The sequence below is a fragment of the Lagopus muta genome, chromosome 2 (assembly GCF_023343835.1).
Source record: "Lagopus muta isolate bLagMut1 chromosome 2, bLagMut1 primary, whole genome shotgun sequence".
NCBI classification, from domain to species: Eukaryota; Metazoa; Chordata; class Aves; order Galliformes; family Phasianidae; genus Lagopus; species Lagopus muta.
In genome coordinates this window covers 76,327,485-76,348,187 of record NC_064434.1, presented here as the reverse complement: position 1 = coordinate 76,348,187, position 20,703 = coordinate 76,327,485, and the positions used below count along the sequence as shown (strand labels likewise).

Below are 20,703 nucleotides of genomic sequence, written 5' to 3'. Positions count from 1 at the left end.
ACAGCTACAAGTAGGAGTCTCCATCCTGGGCTGTATCACTCTGTTACAGAAATAGTTTCATACAGCTGCTAGTATCATCAGTTTGGTTACAATAGGTATTCTTTCTCTAGCTGAAGACTGCAAAGGAAGTATAAACCGCTGTGCATCAGCTTCAGAAGCAATGATGAAAATAAAAATTAAGGGAAAAAGAAACAAAAAACAGTAAAAATGTGAGTAAAATGAGAAGAAATGTAGCAGCAATACTCCAGAATGAGGGTGATAAACAGCCTAAGAACATTCCTCTCTACTTCACCAAATAAAAATCACATCTTCATGGGAAGTGATTTTTGTCTAACATGCCTTTTCAAGTTTAATTATTTCCTGTTATTTTCCTATTGAGTTATGATTGGAGGAGATATTTCTCCATAGCAATTATCTCAATTTTTATGTAACAATAGTTGCATCTCAGAGCAATCGGATATTGTAGCAGAACATGAAACGAAGCCTTAGCCATCCCATCCAATTTGAAGTTAGAGCAACATGGTTACAATTAAAGTATTAACTTTCACTAACAAAGCTTGGTGCTGTGAAACCATAGAATTACGATACTTCAGACTGAGCTTGTGGTGTAATGTGTGTTCTCTTATCTAATTGTTGATTGCATCTTCTGTTTTACATGTTACGTCTAGTATGGGAAACGCCAGGTGAAGAAAACATGGTAGAAGAGTTAGAAGCGTATACTGTGGGGACAAAATTTGTAATGACTTGGTTTTGTATTGTAGAAGAGAAAACTGGTAGGGAAGAGAAAAATACTTTTTAAGGAGTTTTTTCAGTTCAGACTATAAAGCAAATGCTTCTATAAAAGTTACTGACTTGAGTAGACGCTGAGGGGAGACTGAGAGTGCGATGGGGAGAGTGTGTATGCATCTTATTCAGTTGACTATTTTCTCTTAAGCTGAGATTGGAAGTATTGGGAGAAAAGAGTCTAGAGAGCAAAATGGCAGGGTAGTATAATGTTTTTTGCATCTAAGTTTTGTTTTCCTCTCTCTGGTTTAGTTTTAGAGCTGTGATAATTCTCTTCACAAATGAGAAAGGATCCAGGTGGCCAGGGATTTAATTACCATTACTTTGCCTAATTCTGCTTAGAGAATGTTCACAAAACATAGTATTTGAGAAGTTGATTGTTCCTGACATGTGGTATACATTGGTCTCTTTCCTGGTGCTCTTATGGAAGTGAACTGGAAGCAGTAAAGATTTAAAACAAACAAAAAAAACTCAACAACAAAAAGCATGCTTCAGTGGTTGTGCACTGGAGTACATGCACAAAATATGTTGGGTGAGGCACCTTCTGTGTTTAGGAAAAGTCAGCATGGATGAGGTCATGGGCACATTTAGTAAAGATTTGATTACTAAATGAAAAACATTTACGTTCTCTATCAGCAATTTTAAAAGCCTTTAATTGAGGAGGATAAGCCTGATAACTGCTTGTAAAGCTGTTGGCAGCAAGCTGTTCTATCCTTGTCTTTAGGATGACCTGCAGTGGGGTTGCTTAAAGCTTTTTTGCTTGTTTGTTTTGGCTGTGAGCAATGCTGGAATTCTGTGTGGTGGGATTATTAATCAGCTCTGAGACTTGTTTAACATCTTTAATAGATGAAAAGGCTAAAAATTGATTTCCTTACATAACGACATTGGAGTAGGTTGATGGTCTGAAGAGTTCTTGGATCTTTGAAGGTGGGAGCCAAGTATTTGTGGTGTTGCTATTGACTTACTGTTATCTCAGCTACTTCAGAGTTTCTGTGAAAAATGAGTTTAACTTAGCCCAAATGGTATCCTATAGAATTAAATGGCTGCTATACCCTTAAGCACCAACAGAAGGTGAGACATGCTGTTTCAATGGGTGACAATTAAATAACATTCCCATTACAGTAGCTATTAAGTCATGACCTGAAACTCTGAGTGAACACCTGGTAGGAAGGCAGGACCAACCAGGTTGACCAGAAGGGGGTGGAGCCAGGATCCGCCCCTTCCCAGACCTTCCCCAGATTCAAGGATTGGCAGTGGAGGTAAGGGGGTATCTTGCTGGAGATCCTCACCTACCTGAGGCCTTCCAAGGGTAAGCAGCTTCTTTCCTTTGTTTCTGTGTCCACAGCTACCATGTTTGAGTATATCCTTACCTGCTGTAGCCTACCACTTTGCTACTATACTGTAATTGCTGTGATTTCCTTCATGTTACAGCTACAGAGGTGAAATCCAGTCCTAATAAATCTGCTCTCTCTCCATCTCTTCCAGTATGCATAAAAAAATTAGACACACATTGTTTTCTTAGCTCTGTAGTTATGATGAGCTTTTTTATGCTTGCTATTTCATCAAAACCCCTCCTCAGTTTTAGAAGTTATTTGGGTACACAGCATGGATTAATTCAAATGCTTCTCAAGCTGTGAGGATGTTACATTACGATTTTTGAAAGCACTGTGTTATTAATGGAGTTGAAATTTTGAGTAGTATGAAGATGGAGAAAGGAGCAGTAGTTGTACTGTAGTCATGACTGCTATGTAATTGATCTCTTATTGTGTATTTTAGTATGGTTGAGCTGCAGTCACAAAGTTGTAGAACTGGTAACACTGACCTGGCTTGAGATCACTTGTACCATTGCAGCTGGAATCTGACGAGGCTAATTTAGACAGCCCTTAGGCATAGTAGTGGGTATAGGTAAACTTCAGCAGTTGGCACCAGGTTCTTGGAAGGGAGATGCAAGAACTGGGCAGTCAAAAGGCTAATGAGTTGTCACTGCTTTTCTCCTTGTATCTTCCTGCATACACAGCCTGGAAGTTCTTGTCCAATGCTCTTCTCAAGTAAACGTTGGAAGCTTAGTTTTGTATAAATGAATGTTCTGTCAGTGTTGATCTTAAACGAGTTTCTGTTGGCTGAAGAAGTAATTTTATCTTGAGAATAAAATGATAAAATGAATGCTGCATTTTCTTTGTTGGTAGTTGATTTAGACAAATGCCAGATGCAAATTTGACAGCATTTGCTGTTATTTCATATAAGATTACTATGTTTCTTATAACAACTTAAATATATTTTAATTGAACTGACTTTTCACACATGTTGGACAATCAGTCATTTTTGATGCCGTTTGTTTGAAAATCAATGGCTCTGAAAATAAGCTCTGGTGGCAAAGCCTAACGCAGCACTTCAGGTTGTTCCCATTCTGTCAGTTTGTCAACAGTGACACTCTGGACCAACATTTGTACCATTACTTGGGTGATGCAAATAGGCTGACACCACAGGAGCAATTCCTGCCTCGTGGCAGGAGTTCCCAAGAAAGGAATTCAGCCCATTGTCTTAATGCCCTTGTAGCTGTAGGTTAAAATGTGAAACAACATATTTAACTACCTCCTGTAAAATGATATACGTGAATCAACAGCAACTGCTGTGCATGGTTGTAAGATCAGAGAGGGAGCTTCTCCAAAACCCCACAAACTGTGTTAATGTAGACTATCCTTGCCAAATTCAGATGGGTTCGGTGGCTCATGTCTGCCCCCAAAAAGTCAAGCATGGCTGACACTCCTCTGCTGTGATCCACTGGAATGGCTTTCCTGGGAGCATCATAAGAGCTGGTAGTGTCTGGAACTGTGAGTTGCATGTTTTCAGTGAGATATTTTTCAGCAGTGAAACAGCCTGAAGTGTAAGGCAATGAAACAGAAAAAATGTAAGCATGGACATCTGCTTTCCAAGCATGTATATGTTTTTGAAAGTCTTTATCTGCTAATAAAAAAATTGCATCACAAACAACAAAATGAATGTAAATTATGCTGGCAAACCTGCCCGTGATAAAAATAAAAGAAGTGCTCTGTAACTATTTTTAGTACCACCTAAATCTTGTAGCTTTGCAAGAAATTACATTTGCAGGTTCAATTTTCTTGTCACTCCATTTCAAGACGAGAGGGATGAGGGGAATGTGGAGTCTCACGAGAAAGGTACTGAAAGGGAAAATAAATCCAGTGATTAGGGGAGAGTATGTGTCAGTTGACACTGAGAAAACATTTGAGCATTGGTGTTTGCTGCTAGAGCATCTCTTGATTTTCTGGGAGAAGAATACAAGATATTTCAGGAGTTGGACTAGGTGACCTTTAAGGATCCCTGCTGACTCAAGCAATTCTATGATTCTGTTTGAAGAAATTTAACTGAATTTGACTAAAAGCAGAAATGGATCAGGGGTGGGTGGGCTGGTTGGTTTCTTAGTTATCTAGTTTATTATCGTGTTGTACTGTATTAGGTGTTCTACTAATTTGTGTTATTCTGTGTATATAAGGAGAACTGACAAGCTGAATATGCCATCAATATCATCACTCTATGGTGATGATACAGGTTTGATGGGTGTGCTGTTGTCATTTTGAAGTAGAAAGATTTCCTTTAGCTAAAGTTTTGCTTTACCAGGATGATTGATAGGCAGAAATAAAATCAAGCTCATTGTTAATGCTACTTTGCTTGATCCAGTAATTTGTATTTATCTAGTTCCAAACTGTTTAACTCCATGCCTCTTACAGTCAGCTTTCCGAGGGATGAAAGCTTTGTAGAGTCCTACGAAGTCCTGTTGCAGTTGGTATTTATTTCAGTTAAGAGGGGAATGCTGGATTGTCTGAAGATAGTTCTGTAGTTAGAATTGTTTTTATCTCCTTGGGTTTCATTTAATGATTTATTTTCATGTAGTACTATGTAATAAGGCATGTAGGTGAAGTTTGGCACGTGTTTTCCTGGTGTCTAGTATTTAGAGTGGTTATTTGTTGTACATCTTCTGCCATTTCAGCAGGGAGTTGTTAATTGTCATACTCTTTTACAACAGGAGAAGGAACTACTCAGCCCAGTGATTTTTTTTCTCCATCCTCCTTAGCCAATCATTGCAGTGCAACTAACAGAGCTATACTCAAATGGTGAGAAGCCCTGAGTGTAGAAATGCTGTTGCTCCTCTAGAATCAAAATTGCATGGAGCACTTGGAGGAAGTTTGAGAGAAATGGCAGGTGGCTGTTCTAGCTCATGCAAGCAAATGACATCATTAAATGAATTTAATCAATAAACAGTGGAATTTAGAACAATGGTTCAATAATTTTGATTTATTGTTCCAAGCAAAGCTGAGATCTTGGGAAAAAAAGATCTGACCATGGGGTTTTATGGAGTTCATCTGATCTTTAAAAACTACAACTGGGTTTGTTTAAATAGCCAATCTTGCTTGTTTCCCAGTAACGCTAATTTCATATCTAGATATTCATGAAAAGCAAAACTGTATCTTTCCACAATGCCTAAAATATTTTAAAGCTCCAAGATAACTTTGTTTAATGATCTTTATCTACTATTCTGGTTCAGTTCGCAGGCAAGCCTGCGATTGCAGTTGGCTTATTTCTTCTGAACTGGAAGGGGTAGGAGTGATCTCTGCAACTTTTGTTTTTGCCTATGCATTCAAAAATGTACTTGAGGAAGACTGACCTCAGCAGACTGGAATATACCAATATAGATTTTTTTTTCCTCATCGGGTCTCCACACGGATGGGGAATCCATGGATGTCTTCCATGTGGTCCTGATGCCGCATGCAGCTGGAGGCTGTTTTGATGGGAGACACAGCTTCAGCCACAGCTGCTCCAGGGACCTTGCCCTGCTGCATGCTCCCCTGTCTCAGGACTCGGCATCCTGACGCATGTGCTGTTTGACTTGAGTATCCATTCCCACTATCTGGCCTTCTGTGTTTAAGTTCCAGTAAGTTGAGATTCAACCACTGGGAGTCTCATCATTGATTTATTGGAATCATAGACAAGATATGCATGCTTTTTTTTTTTTTTGCTGCTCAGGGTCAAACAGGAAACTGACCTTAAACTTCAACTACTATCATTTTTTTGTTGTTGTTGTTCTGCCTTGTTGAGAAGATCTCCCTCTGTACCTGAGAGATGTGATATTTCAACTACATTTAACATCATGCAAGAATGTTTCAAGCTGTACATCTTACTCTGAGCATGTTAGTGGGATTGTTCAGACTGTTTTGCTATAGGTTAGGATGTATAAGTATTGCTATTATTATAGTGTTAATAGTTAATTTTACACTAATCTTATGCTATAAAAAACTTTCAATAATCTGTTTCACATGTGCTTCTGGAATATGTTGTCATGCAGAAGAAAGGTAAATAAAAATTAGGATGGATTGAGGTTTTTCAGCCTTAAAATTTATTAGAGTACAATTTCTAGCTGAAGTGGAAGTGGAATCTTATAGGTCACATGTGACTTTGTATACATAGGTTACCCAGAAAGCGTGTATGTGAACCTGTGAACTTTGAACCTTCACAATTTCATAACTGGCATGAATCTTACACCAGAACACTCTGACATCACTGAAAATATTTGCATGTTAGTTGAGTTAGGGTACTCAGCATCTTAGCAAACTGCTTGCATATTTTGGACTTTAGGACGAAAACTACTCTTAAGAATATCTCCTGTGAAAACACACTTGCTCTCTGTTGTTTCTACATGACTGCAGTAAACATTTATCTTATTTTTGCAAACTTAGAGGAACCAGTAATTAGAACATAGGAAAATGCCACACTGTCTTTGCTTGTGGAATACCACTGAATTTTTCCTAGGTATGGGGATGTTTTTATTTGTAGTAATGTAAGATGTTTGGAAATGCAAAGGAAGCTCTGATATCTTGGGGCATCTGTCCTTGTTTAACTGTTTGAATCAGGACTGGTGTGTGTGATGCAGTGTGTACTTGAGAAATAAGTTTGAAGGCTTTTGTGCAGAAGTGTAAAGGGTAGAACTACACTATTTAAGTGTTGAGCTAGGTTCCAACTATGTACAACTATCATGTGGTCTAAGACACTTGTTAAACAGAATATGGTTACGTATTTCTTTGCAGTAATGGACTCTTCCTGTTTGGGGGGGGGGGGGGGGGGGGAGGGGAAATCAGTTGCATTTCTAGTAGTTGGCAAGACAAAAGAAGTTGTCAGCTTTTATATATTCTAATATGAGGCAAATTTCTTGCCTGATGTCTCATGTTTTAAGCTTCAACACTTTTTACCAACAGGAAAAAGGGCTTTTAATAGTTTTTTTTTTTTTTTTTTTCTGGAAGATGCCATCATCACATAACAGAAAAAGGGCCATTGCAGTACTTGAAACCTTGAGGAACAGCTTTAGTATTATTGTACTTGCTGAAGAAAGCTTTTTTTTTTTTTTTTTTTGTTGGATCCTAATGACTTATATTCAGAGTCTGTCTGAATTTAGCCAGGTAATATCACTTCTACAGGGATGCTTCTTGTGGGAGTTGTGGCCATGGGAAAGCATTGTTGCAAGCAAAACAGATCTATAGTTGAGATTATCTACTATGGGTTAGAAGGAATTGGAAAGGACAGAAGCAGCAATCTAAAGGTTATCTGAGCAAGGTTATAAATGAGATGTATATAGTTTAAAATAAATGAGAAGAAGAAGAAGAAACTTCACTACAGCATTCTTCTCTTCTTGAAGTGTTGTTACTGGACTAACAGAAAACTGGGAATGGAAGTAGGGAGGAACTGTCCTGTGCTGACCATGAGAGCTGCAGCTGGGCAGTAAACAGACTTTTTGTATCTTATCACAATCCTATTAGCAAAATTTGTTTTTAAAAAAGGAGTAAAATTTTCACTTCAAGTTTGATGTTCTGTATATGGGCATCTTCCCTGTCTTGGTAACTATACCAAAAAGTAAGAGGTTTATGGCATTCCGAGATGCTGCAGAATATTTCAGATTGCATGTTACAGAGTCAAATCCGAATCTCTTGTTTCTGTGTTCCTGTAACAGTAGAATTATTACATCTGTGCTGTAGTTTTTGCAAAGAATCTAACTTGAGTCATACAGAAATGAGATTCTGTGCTGCATATGGACCTTTGGTTCCATCTGAAACAGTCATCCTAAAACGATTTGCTAATCTGTGACATATTCAAAATAGAAACCTAGTATTTCTGCCTTCAGAAATTCCTCATGTATTTTAAAGATATACTAGCAAAGAAGAATTATTTCCTTCCTCCTCCCCCTTTATTAGTGAACACAGCAATGAGATCTGACTTTAAATGGTTAGTTTGTTCCACTGATTGATTCTCGACCCAGACTTTTCTTTGCTTACAAGGCACTAGCTTAATTTCTAGTGGGCACACCTAGATTGAGCTACTTCCTTTTCTTTCTTTTTTACTTCTCTTACTTTGCAACTCTTGGTGTAGAAAGTGAAATACGTATTTCACTTTCTGAAAGTAATGCCTCCTATTTATTTCCATGGAAACTGTAACAGATACAAAGAGCACAATAACACCATTTGATAGAGCAAATTCTCAGCTGCAGAGCACTTTTCCAACATAGCCATTACTGTTAGCTGTGTATTTTCCTCCAGTGATCAATAAAAACCATATATTAGAAGTCAACAGATACTTTTACTTTAAATGATCATTTCTGCATAAGGTTCCTTATGTCACGTTTCACTTCTGTTCTGGAAAAAGTTGATCAGCTCTCAAATGTTTAACTCAGTCTCTGGCCTTAGGGGGAGACGTAGCTTAAAGTGAGAATTATGAGATATTAATGTTGGAATTTATGTTGATGGAGGTGAGAATTAAAACTCTTTGGTTGGATTTAAACTTTTTGCATTTCAAAGGGTTGAAGGGTCATGTGCATGATGGATATGTTCTGAAGGAATGGAATTGTAGCGACCACTGTAAATCTTCATTATCATAATTTAAGTGGACTCTATGCTATCTACATTCATATGAAAAATCTTTAATAGATATACATCTTGATAGCTCAACTGATTTCAGCGTTTTACTGCAATAGTTTGCATTAGCTACTTCTGTGTATTTTTTTATTTCAGAAACTGGGTATAATGGTTTTTAGCAAAGGTTAATAACCTAGATTTTATGGTCAGTGGGTGGAAATGATCTGCCTTTCATTTTTATGAGAGAAAGTGAACAGATTAACTTCCTTTACTTTTGCAGTTTCCTGGGAATCCATTGCCTGCCTGATGCAGTGAGCTTCCTGTGGCTGACAATACTCAGCTGGTGTCTAAAATATTAGTTGATATTGTATTTATAAACAAGGGAATTACAAAAGAATATGTATATGTTTTTAAATGAATATGATTTCTCTATGTCGGGGAGGTAGGAACAAGAAGATCTTAAATGTCCCTTCTAACCCAACCCATTCTAAGATTCTACGATTCTACCTCTGTGGTGAGAGGGAGAAACTGAAAGTGAAATGTTTTCATTTACTGTTTTTTAATTTTTCAATTTCCTTCATTTCCTGTAAATAAGAAGTTGAAGAAAGCAAAAGAATTTTGGGGGAAAGAGTACATGGTAAACAATGTCTTCTGTTTTAATATATATTAGGAAATAATTTTCTCCCCGCAGTGAACAGATGAATGCCTTGCTGTATCTCAGTACAGCTGAGTGTTTTCATAATTTTTGGAGGACCTTCCATGCTACTGTCTTTATTGGAGCTCAACAATGTTTTTGTTACTGTATAACAAAGACAGGGAGGTCAGAAGCTGTATGTTACTCACCCTGAAACTGAAGTTTTAATTGCTACTTGGGAAGCAATAGGATCACTTACTCTGATTCTTTGCTGACTTTTTTTTTTCTTTTTTCTTTTTTTTTTTTTTTTTTTTAATCAGATGGATGAAAGTTCTGGTCCTTCCAAAATCTCAATTTGGCAGAAATTTAGTTTTTGTTCTCTGTATTCTGAAGCTGTGAAAACTAAGGAAGATAAGGGAAATAACAGTTTTATTTCTGCGTTTAAATGTGTATTGTGTCTTTTTAGGTCAGTTTCTTTTATTCATCCTTTGAAATGCTTGGTACTAATTTCTTTTTATAGAAAATTTTGTATTTGTGGTGGATTACCACAGGAAAACAGTTCAGACTGAGCATGAAGAGTCTTTTTTAAGAAGCTGACGTGATGATAGAATGATGGCTTAATTTCAAGATAAATTGAAGTCTGTAAGAAGGCTGCAGAGTTAAATTGTGACTTTTTTTTATAGCTAATCTGAGGTACTCTAATACTCAGTGTGCATTCCAAATTCTATTCAAAAACTTTGGATTGCCTTTACCTTTTTTGTCTAAGGCTAAGCTAGGTTTCAGTGGATAGTATAAGCAATACAGACTGATATGATGGATTTGTTGTGAGCAGAGCTTGCAAACTTGAGCAGAGTTTTGATGAGCTTGCTTTCAGAAGTGTTCTAGGCAAGATGAAAGCATTCTCGCTGGTCTCTTGTGAAGCAGCGGGAAATGTTCATGAAAAGCAAAGGCTCTTTGTTAGTTGATTGTGTGTGCGCGCATAACTTTTTTTTCCTCATCCTTATATTTAGGTGGAAAGCATGGCAATGGTAGTATCTTAGAGCAGAGGATTGTTTTTGGGTGGGTGGTACTGCTTTATGGTGCGTATGATTGTGTGTATAGTTGTTGGTGCACGGTGCAACACAAGTTCCTTTCTCCAGTAATTCAGGAGTGAAATTATGCAGGTAGGGAGTATGTGTATGAGTAAACAATTGTATCTTCAACCTCACTGTCTCTAAAACATAACAGGCAACCAAAATAAAGAGAATAGTATCCCTGAGGGGCTGTGTCACACTGCTTCCTCACAGTGATCCTGCAGGAGAGGTAGTTCTTAACCTGTCTGTGAAGAGACTAGTAAATATTTTCTGGTTATAGTTCTACTGATGAGTACTATGATTCCTTCTTGTATATTTCCTTTGACCATGTGAACAAACTGCAGTTCTGCATGGGCAAATGTTTTAGGGAGCCGTCTTCTAAGAGTTGCTGAGTCCGTGTGAAGTGTGCCTTTCACTTATCTGCTGTTTGTGCTTTTTTTTCTTTATCTTACTGTTGTGGTGCAAGAAGCATCAAAACATCTTGGCAAAGCTGTGTCACTGGAAGGTAATGCAGATAATAATGAATAGGCCCAATATGGACTACTGAGGGTGAAGTGCACCATTCCACTACCTCTGTGACTTGTATTTAAGAATGTTTGGAGCATTCTTACTTTACGTATGGGTAAGTTCATCAGACTTTCAAATTGTTTGGACTAAGTCCTTGTTCTGGTATTATAGCTTCTTGGGGAATTGAGAACTTAGTTCTTTAATGCTGCAGAGCAGATTTTTCGATATGGTGTGCCTGTGAATGCAAATTCACATCCTTGTGCTTAATGGTAAGATGACCCAACTCTGGTTGCTGTCTGTTCTGCTGTTTCTTTTTGAGTTTGAGTAAGAGAATGTATGCTTCTCTGTATAATCTGAGTCCTTTGCGGGGAAACTCTGGTATATCTGCGAGGAGAAAAGTGATGGGACCTCTTCAGCTTCTTTCCATGTATTTATTATTTTTTTCTTTTTTTGCTGCCAAGTAAATTAGAAAGAATTACAGTAGTTTGTACTGTTAGGTTGAGAGAATTTTAATTGCCCAATTTAAGAATGAAATAATCTAATTTATGCATATTTATGAAGGATTTTTGTGGATTTATTGATTCATAGGAATCAATATATCAATACAGTGAATGGTCTTGATCTAGTAATTGCTTCAAAAACGGCATCAAAATTGTAATAATATTAAGTGACTTCTTTGTAAACTTTCAAATAATGCAAGCTGCTCTTTACTTGCATAACTAGATAAAGATGTTGCCTAAAATGTTTTATTTGGAATGAAGTCAAATGTTCATTCACAAATGAAAACAGTTAAGGCTTCTCAAAAATATTTAAGTTTTTTTTTTTCCAGCTATTTTGATAGGCAATCATGGGGCTGTGAAAATGCAAGCCGTATTAGGAAGTAAAAAATCTAATAAAAGGATATTGAATAAATATGTAAAAGCTTATTTTAAGTCTCAAAATTCTGGCTGCATAAAAAAAACTTCAGAATTTCTTGGTAGACTTGAGACTGTCAGAGAGAGTGGTTCAAAAATACAGTATCCTTATTTCTTGTGGTTGACTGACTAAATATGTGCTGAGATCATATTTAGAGATAAGCCGTCTTTTGATGTTCTTCCTGAAAATCAAATTGTGTGGGAAAATTGTGCATTATCATAAATTCATGTCTTTACAGTCTTTTTATGAAAGCAATTTAATAAAGTAGCTTTTTGACCTGGTGGAAATGAAAATATTTTTTTAAAAGCAAGAGGGGAGTCTCACTGAGGAATGTATGTTTGAGATTATTCCTTTTTAAAACCTGAAAGGTGAAAATTCTAGATAAATATTTGTATCTATGTATCTTAAAAATACTGCATCTTGATGTCATATCCTTAGGAAAACTTTGATAGGCTCATTTTGATCCCTGCTTCCTTAATAATCCTGGAGTTTGCCATGGCCTCCTGTGTAAGGGCAAAAATGCAAAGTTGGCAAGGCTCTGCCTTCTGCTACAAAGTGATTTCTGGAGGCAATGATATCTCACGGAAAACACTTAATCATTAACTCCTTTTATTAAAAAAAGAAAAGCTTCATTCCTTCAATCTTCTGTGTATATGTTTGCAAAGGAAGGCAATATTTAGTCACAGGTCACATTGCATAGAAAATTCTTCCTGATGAATTTATTCAAAACAGAAAAGCACCATTATCTGTTATTACTACTGTGTGAAATGTAATAGCTATCTCCTGCCCAACTGGTTATGATGTATTCATTGCATCACCAGAATGATGTTTGCCCTCTTGGCTGTCATTAGCACCCCTAGGTCCCTTTCTGCAAGTGCTGCTTCTCTAGATGCTCCAGCTATTCTTACTTGGCTGTGCTTCAGAAGATGAGTTGTTCCCACACTTGGATATTCTGAAGCATGCAGGGCAGTCTGTTGTACAAAAAAAAGAAAAACAGATACTTAAGAGAAAAGTGTTCAAATCTGCCCTTGGCGAACAATTAAGTGTTGTCCTCCCTTCACATTAAAATTCTTTTATTGAAAACAAACAAAAAAAACAACACACAGACCACACAGTGGTCTTAAGTTACCTGAATTAGCTTTACTTCCTTTTATGGGTAAAATGTGTATTCTGATTTTTTTTTTAGTCTATTATGATCTATATTGTATTGATTTGTGTGTATCTAGCAAATGCGATCAATGACATTACATATCAAAGATATAAATGATGGCCTGCACTTAGAAGCTTATTTCTAAATTTCAGACAACAAAGTTGAAAAGCGTATTTTCAATTACATTTCATGAAAATGAAAAAATCTTGAGAGATTTTAGGTGAAGGTAGATTGTAGAAAGTGCCAATCAGCTACCAAATGAATATTATTTTTAGATACTGCTCTAATGTTGTTTAACTGTATCAGAGTGAAACTGACAGTTTTCAATTATCTTGTCATAAAACAATTTTGCTCATGAGATTAATTATCAGTGTATTTCCAAATGAGTGTGTACTCCAATCACTACTATGATGTCACTTCAAGATTTTGGTTTTAAGTCTAGTTTTCTTCGTAGGTAATTCTGAAATCATGAAGCAAAAATGCTGATGAATTCTGTTGTGGAAAAACTGCTTAATCTTTGTTCTGCTGGCAATCCTGACTTCTAAGGACCTTCGTAGTTATTTATTTAATTATTCCTTGCTACTGGGTTTGTGCAGTGTAAATGAAGCATCTGGCTTGGCTGTTGGCTATCTCAGATAGCCTTGCAGCATTTTTCTATCTGAATTCCTATTATTTGTGTGCTGTTGAGTCACATTTTTTGAAGGGCCGTACTAATGAGGGGTGAGGCATTACTTGGTGACTTTTTTTTTTTTTTTAAACCATCTGCCAATGCCAAGTGGAAATGAAAGTGTGCTGGCGTTGTCATCTTTACTGCTAAACTGATACTCTGCTGTTGTCAGGCAGTGGAAGCGTCTTATTCTCTGCTTATGGGTCTGAAAGATTCTACTGAGGATCTATAAAAACGCAGCCAAGACTGAACTGGAGGCATTCACCTCTTCTGCTGATAAAGCCCATCCATAGGGACAAGTTATACCTGAGAGCATGACTCTGTAAACCATACTGAAGTGGGGACACGTGGTTTTGCTTTCTTGCCGTCTTTAGCCACGGAGTTCCTCTTTGCTACAGCGCTGGTGTTCAACCAACTGGAAGAGAAGGTGATTCAGAAGCTTTGCCAGCTAAAAACTAGTTCAGAGGAAGAAATCCTTGTCTGCAAAATGTGGAAAAGCAAGTCACAGAGTTTGACAGTCTCAGTAGGTGTGAAAGTGATGAATTAAAAAGAATAGGCAATATATTGAAAAAAAGAGTGAGGTAGCATTGTGGTGATAAGTTCAGAATAGCTGTATCTTGATGGTTCTGAATTACCATTGTGTTTTTTTTTATTTTATTTGTTTTTCCAGTGCTTTCTGCTGTAATTAACTTGTAGGTGAGCTTTCAGTAGGCTGACTGGTTTAGTATGTCTTCCTGTGGTTCAAACAATAGACCATTCTCTCTGCTTTTGAAATTCTTTATCAAAAATCCTACAAACTATAAAATTTCAAATACAGTTCTAAATGACTATTGTTAAAAGTCTCATTGAGTGTGCTGATACTCCTGAGTAAAACATAGTAATCCAGGTATTGGGAATCCATTCTTGTTAAATCTGCTTGTTTTTAAGCAAGACATACTAATCATCAATTATGAAGTACCAGGAAAAACTGAAACTTGCTAACGAGGACCTAGGATTTGAGATGATTCTTCACTGCAGAAAGCATCTAGGGGTATTTGAATGCAAAGGAAAAACATTAATCTTGATGCTGTTTAAATGAAGGGAACACTTTTAAAGTTTTTAACAACTATTTAAGATGGGGCTGATGAAGTAGAACTTTGCTAAAGCAAGAGGCTGGTACTATCCTGAACTTGTTTTAGAGAGAGAATTTGAAATGCAAGTACTTCCATTTATGAAGAGGAAGTTAGATTTAGTCACACTAAAGTTAGTGGCAAACATTTAGATAAGGTACTTCCACGTTACTGTTGGCTGGTTCTTTTTGTGGAGTAACAATAGTAGGTAAGTTTTTCTTTCTGTTCATCATCCCTACTCTTTACAGTAACTAAAATTTGTAAGGAAGACAAATCCTTGTAAGCAAAATCATACGTGGGAATGGCTATAAACAATAAATACATCTGGAGACCCCATTGCTTAATTTCTTTGTTTGCCTTGGGCCTTATTTGCTAGTGCACCCTCCCATGCCAAGTATAGTAATTAATGTGGGCAAAAATTTATACTAGTAGTTAAAAACCACTAGCTTTGTGTTCCTTCTTGAGTAGAGTGTTTTTTGTCAATTGAACACATCTGGCCTTTGACAAGATATACTTGTGTTTGATTACTTAGTGAAGATGTAATGCAGGCACACATAAGTTTGCTGAGTGCTGCATGGGCAGTTTCCTTACCTCCCATGAAGAATATGCTGCTTAATAACTTGTTTGATAGAGAATAAAACTGTGGTTTCTGTCAGTGAAGGATTTTACGAAATGATTAATTATTCATGGAGATTTGTATGCTGTTCTTTTGCTGAAAAATGTTTTTATCGTCTCATATTAGTGTCATGCTTACGAGTATATACAGTCATGCATGTTTTTATGAGATGCTATGTTAAAAGAAATAGGAGTGTACACTTGGTGTGTGTTTTACCTGCAGATGTGACAATTACTCTGCATAAGAGTCTACAGAGAGAAGAGAGCTATAGAGCATGAAGTTTACTGAAAGATTTGTTGACCTTGATCCTTGTACTGCTTACATGAGCAATGTCCACAATGGGATACAGGGAAGTCTTTTCTTAACCAATATAGCAGCAAAACATATATCTGCAGTATTTCCTTTAATATTTCTCGTTATGTCAGTCACGAGAGATTTATGTTCCTGCCTCAGCTGTTTTTTCTTTGCTGTTTCTTAAAAGGAAAGAAGATGCATAACTACGCATAATGACCTACATGATGAATATTTTTAATGTAACGAAGAAATGTAAATAAGACTTGACAATTTGAGTTATGATGTGCGGCAGAGAGAAGGAAAAAATGCTTTAAGGGTACTGTACTGTTCAGACATTCAGAGAGCTCTGCAAATCAATGCTGAGAGTGACGGGCTCATAGATCAACTATGACTCTGCACCAGCTTGAATGTAATGAGAACTTCAGTAATACGGCTCTGCTATGGTTGAATGCTGCTGCTTGGTGAAATTTCATGAGCAAGTTAAGAACGAACAGGCATCTTCAGCCTGTTCTGTCTTAGCAAGCAGAGGTGGTTTTACAAACAGTAATACTGCCCTAGAAATGAAAATTGGATAAATCTATAGACAGATATGAGAATAAGTATTTGCATTACATTTCAGCAATTTTTTTTTATCTTTTCTGTAGTGTTTAAGATTTGACACTTCCTTGTCAAATAGATTTGGAGGAAAATGTGTTAATGAAGATATTAAGAAAAGTATTTACAGGCAAATTATGATAAACTGTTGAGATTTATACAGTAGGTTACTGGAATTATTCAGTTAGCAGGAGACTTTCAAATACAATAAGGAAAAAACAACAAAACAAAAAATCACCTGAACCAGTAATCCTTAATATTTTTACCATTTCTAGTGCTGATCTCTTATACCTTGTTATGTTTAAAAAGTGATGTATTTGATCTTGTAGCTAATGTGAAACTTCAGGGAATGTGTCTTTGAGTCTCAGCTGTTGCTCCCAGATATTCAGGTGGTCGTAAGAAGTCACAGTGGTTTTCTTGTACTTTTTTTTTCTTGTCTAAAAAGTAATATTCTTCCTGTTGTTGTCTCTTTTATGTATTTACTTGTGGAGTATTCCATGTCTGTCCCTTCCACAGTGCACTACTGCGGTCTGAGATCATCTTGTCAGCCAGAATCAGACACTGAAGTTTGTTTGTCAAGTTCAGAAATGGTTAAGTTTCTGATTTTTCATGAACTGAAATAAGACTTTAATTCCAATTTAAAATTAGTTTATAATAGTCTACAAAACAACCCTTTAAAATGATCTCTGAAAATGTATCTCCGCATTCGCAAGTTACATTTTTAACTATTTTTCATGTTTTGATTTCCTTTATGATGACATTGACTTAAAATATGTAAAATAAGAAGTTTCATTGCAACATGAGCAGATGGCACTTCAGTATAGAAATGACCTTTGAATCAGAAAATAAATTTTTACAGAAGAATTTTCTGTCTTGCTCTTAGCTTTGAAAATTGAACTATTAGGAATCTGTTTACATCAAATATTGGTCCATGAAAAGATCTGACTTAAATCAGTAATCCTGAATTAAAAATGTGTAGAAGGTTGAAATAATGTTTCTTTAATTTTCATCTTGTTTGGTGATACTGAGGAGTAAATATGGACTGGATCTAGCATGAACACCTTCCAGTGCCAAGAAGGCATTGGAAGTCCAAGATAGTCCTTAGGCACTGAGTTACTGAGGTCCCAGTGGTTCCAGGACATGTTACAGTCTCAATTTTTAATGATAATCATTTCCAGAAATAGAACTGCAGAGGAGTCTCCTGGAAGACACCTGATTAAATGCTTGTTCCTGCAGAGTAGAACAAATCAATTAAGAGGAGGAAGGAGATACGTGGCTTATTGGTGCTTGGTCAAGTTGATTTTCAGTAACAGAGGTGACATTTGCATGCTGGAATAATAAGCGCAGTACAAAAAAAAAAACTTGAATGGGCTTTGGCCCTGTTTCAGTAATGCACAGGTAATTAATGGCAGGAGAGGAGCAAATGCCTGTCTATTAGACAGCTGCTCAACATGTTAGATTAAAACATGAGTCACTGAGTAGGACAGAAATAGTCATTGCAGAGGAAGCTGTTGGGCTTTGACAGCTTGGATGAGCTAGGCTGTTAAAAATTCTGAGTAAGAATTCAAAATGAGGAATACTGGATATGTTGTCAAAATACCTTGATAGTGGATTGAGATGCTTTGTATCCCAGCTTAAAATTAATTTTGAAAAGAGGAAAGAAATTAAGTTAAAATTTCGCTTTTAAGGATGAATCCATTCTGCTCATTAGTTGTTTATACCCTTATTCCTTGCTTAGTAGGAAACCACCATTCTGTGATAAATGCCAGTTGAATTTGTCTGTCTCCAAGTGAATGGTACCTGAAATGCAGCCTCCTTGTATATTTCTCCTGGGAAGTGTATTGAGAGATATAGGGACCAGAGATTTTACAGTGAGGCTTCATTTGTAATAACTTGTATGACCTTACTGCTACTGTAAGGCTCTTGTCAGGCAAGAGCTATTCATGACTATTTTAAAAATGGATAAGATACTTGATCATTTCACCAGATGCCCAGAGAGGGTGAGGTCTCTTCAGAGATAATCAGAAGGCATCTGGATGTGGTCCCCAGCAACTTCCTCCAGGTGGCTCTACTTGAGGAGTGGTTGGACCAGATGGCCCCCAGAGGGTACTGCCACCCTGAGCCAGTCTGTGATTTGTCTCTTTTTTTCCTGTACCAGCCTTATTTTTAACTAACACTTGTGTAATCTTGAGGATCAAAATTGAAGCTTGTCTTCTTGTTTGCTTGTGGTGGAACAAGCTGCACTATTCAGCTATTGATTTTCCTGTATCGAAGCCTTGTCGATGCTGATGGCAGAATTGGACCTGTAGAAGGAGATTTCCTGTGGTTTGGGATGCCCTCCCAGAGAAATGGGAGTGATGGTTGGCCCTGAGGAGCTCTTCCTGTCCGTGGCACTTAGTACCATTCCCAGCAGTAGTCTTCTCGTGAGCCACAGTCTCGCTGACCTCTACACAGGGGGCTTGTGCAAGGTTCTCTGGGGTTTTTAGTGAGAGATGAATGTAACTATCCCGCTGTTTCTACTGATGGAATTAAATGTACCAAGCCAAGATTAGACATGAATCAAGTTGTACTGAGGAAAGCTTGCGCGAAGGGACAGAGCTGACCTATTCCCATCTGAGTTCTTTTAAGAAATGTCCTAGGGTCTGAAAGATTGCTGCTTGTCAGGAATCTATCTTCTGTTTCATCAGTGTGCAGTGGCTGATTTCCAGTCCCTCATGCTCTGCAGCAGACTGTGCTGCCGTGACTGCTCAGAAGGAACAAAAGAAAGGAACGTTATCTAGAGTTGTTTTGCAAATGTAATTTCACATAAGGACTCCATTATGTTGTTTACAGCTTTTATCTTCTGCTATGCGTTTTGCCTTTTAATCGCACCTTGTCCAATTCAGTTTTGGAGATCCGTTTGCTTTATTCAGTCTGGAGAAGAAGATTAATGAGCAATATTTGTGGCGGGTTTTTTCTTTTTTTCTTCACCTGCTGTGTATGCGATGCTGCATGCCACTGCAGTTTCTCTCTTCTTTTTGCATCCTCCAGATAACCGCCTTTTTTCCCTCCCTTCTCCACCAATATAAATCTTCATAAGCTCATTGATGTCTCCCAGGAATATTTAGTCTTCCAAAAAGTTTGCGTGCTTGTTTGTTTATACGTAAAATGCATGTGCAGATGTTTATGTAAATTTTAAATTAGGTGTGTACAGTATTTAGCATTCAGACACAATAGTTGACTTTGAATGTGTAAAAATTAATTATGAAGCGGTGCGTGTTTTAAAGACAGAGAGCTAAACAAAAACCTATACTGTATTTCTCTTCTTTTCCTACAATAATCATTGCAATTAAAATTGAAGTTTGCAGAATATTTGTCACACAAACAACTGTTCCTGTAGTTATAATTCAGAAATAATGGCAGCAATTAAATTCCAAACAGCCTCCTGGCAGATGCATCAAAAGAGAAAATGGTCTGGTTCTGTAATGGAGAGTCTGTTGTCCTGTGAGACGAGCCTGAGAATAGATTGTATACATATGGGACTGATATGGAGGTCACGTAGGGAAGACTTTTTAATTTAATTAAAAGCATAATTAATGCTGGGGGGATTCTGTAGTCCTCTACAGTTGGATTTTATAGACCTGCATTGTTTCCAAGCCAAAAAGTAAGGGAAATTTTGACATTTAAAGATGAAAGTATCACTTTTTTTTTTTTTTTTTTTTGCCAAGAAACTTATCTGATGGAGAAAAATTAACAAAATATTAAATGTCAGTTTGCTGGCAAACACAAAATAGGCAGTGTAAACCTTTGCCTCTCTTGCTGAAAAGCTGAGGGTATTTTTCTTTTATAGACTGTCTTGGTTGATAAATTCTGTCTCAAGAATGTTCCGTAATGTTATATGCCACATTTTTTGTGAACGGCAGCAGGTTCCAGTGTTTATATGTAGCATCATGCTGAAAGTTATGTTATTAAAACACATATTTTGAAAATAAATAATATATTAAGAATGTTGCAAAACAATCTTTACATTTTGAAACTGCACTGTTTTCTGTGAACCATCTGAATAACACAATCAACTCCATTTTAAGAGAAACAATTCTTTGTGCTGAAGTCAGAGTTCTTTTATTTGATGATTCTTTGTTCTATCAGCTGTTAATGAGCCTTAGTTGCATTTCTCCAGCAAAGAAAAGGGGTTTGTGGCTTGCGATGGTTCAACACCTTAGCTATTCTCATGCTACTGGTTCAGCTTTCTTTTAATTGGCCTGATAGCAAGGGGTCGTCCTTCATAAAGTCACTCTTTATAACCTCTGCCTTTCTGGAATTATGTCAATTTATGTGTCAGTTGTAAAGTTACTGGGCCAGCAGTTTGAGACACTGATGGCTTATTTCATTATATAGGTGTCTTGAGATAAAGATTTTTTTTCTTGAATTTTTTCCTTAGAATAACTAGGATAATGCTTGTTTGTTGT

The 20,703-nt window shown here is 36.9% G+C and overlaps 1 protein-coding gene across 9 annotated transcripts in view; it reads left to right on the top strand.

The window, feature by feature from the left end:
- Window positions 1-20,703, top strand: part of SMYD3 (SET and MYND domain containing 3) — a 373,538-nt gene that overhangs the window by 55,774 nt on the left and 297,061 nt on the right. Inside the window, exon 1 of one of the 9 annotated variants that reach the window (XM_048934938.1) lies at window positions 11,003-11,025. The exons of the other annotated variants lie outside the window; for them this stretch is intronic. The gene's annotated coding sequence lies outside the window, so the exon portion shown is untranslated. Of the gene's footprint in view, window positions 1-11,002; window positions 11,026-20,703 lie in introns of those variants that run through there. 9 annotated transcript variants of the gene reach the window in all.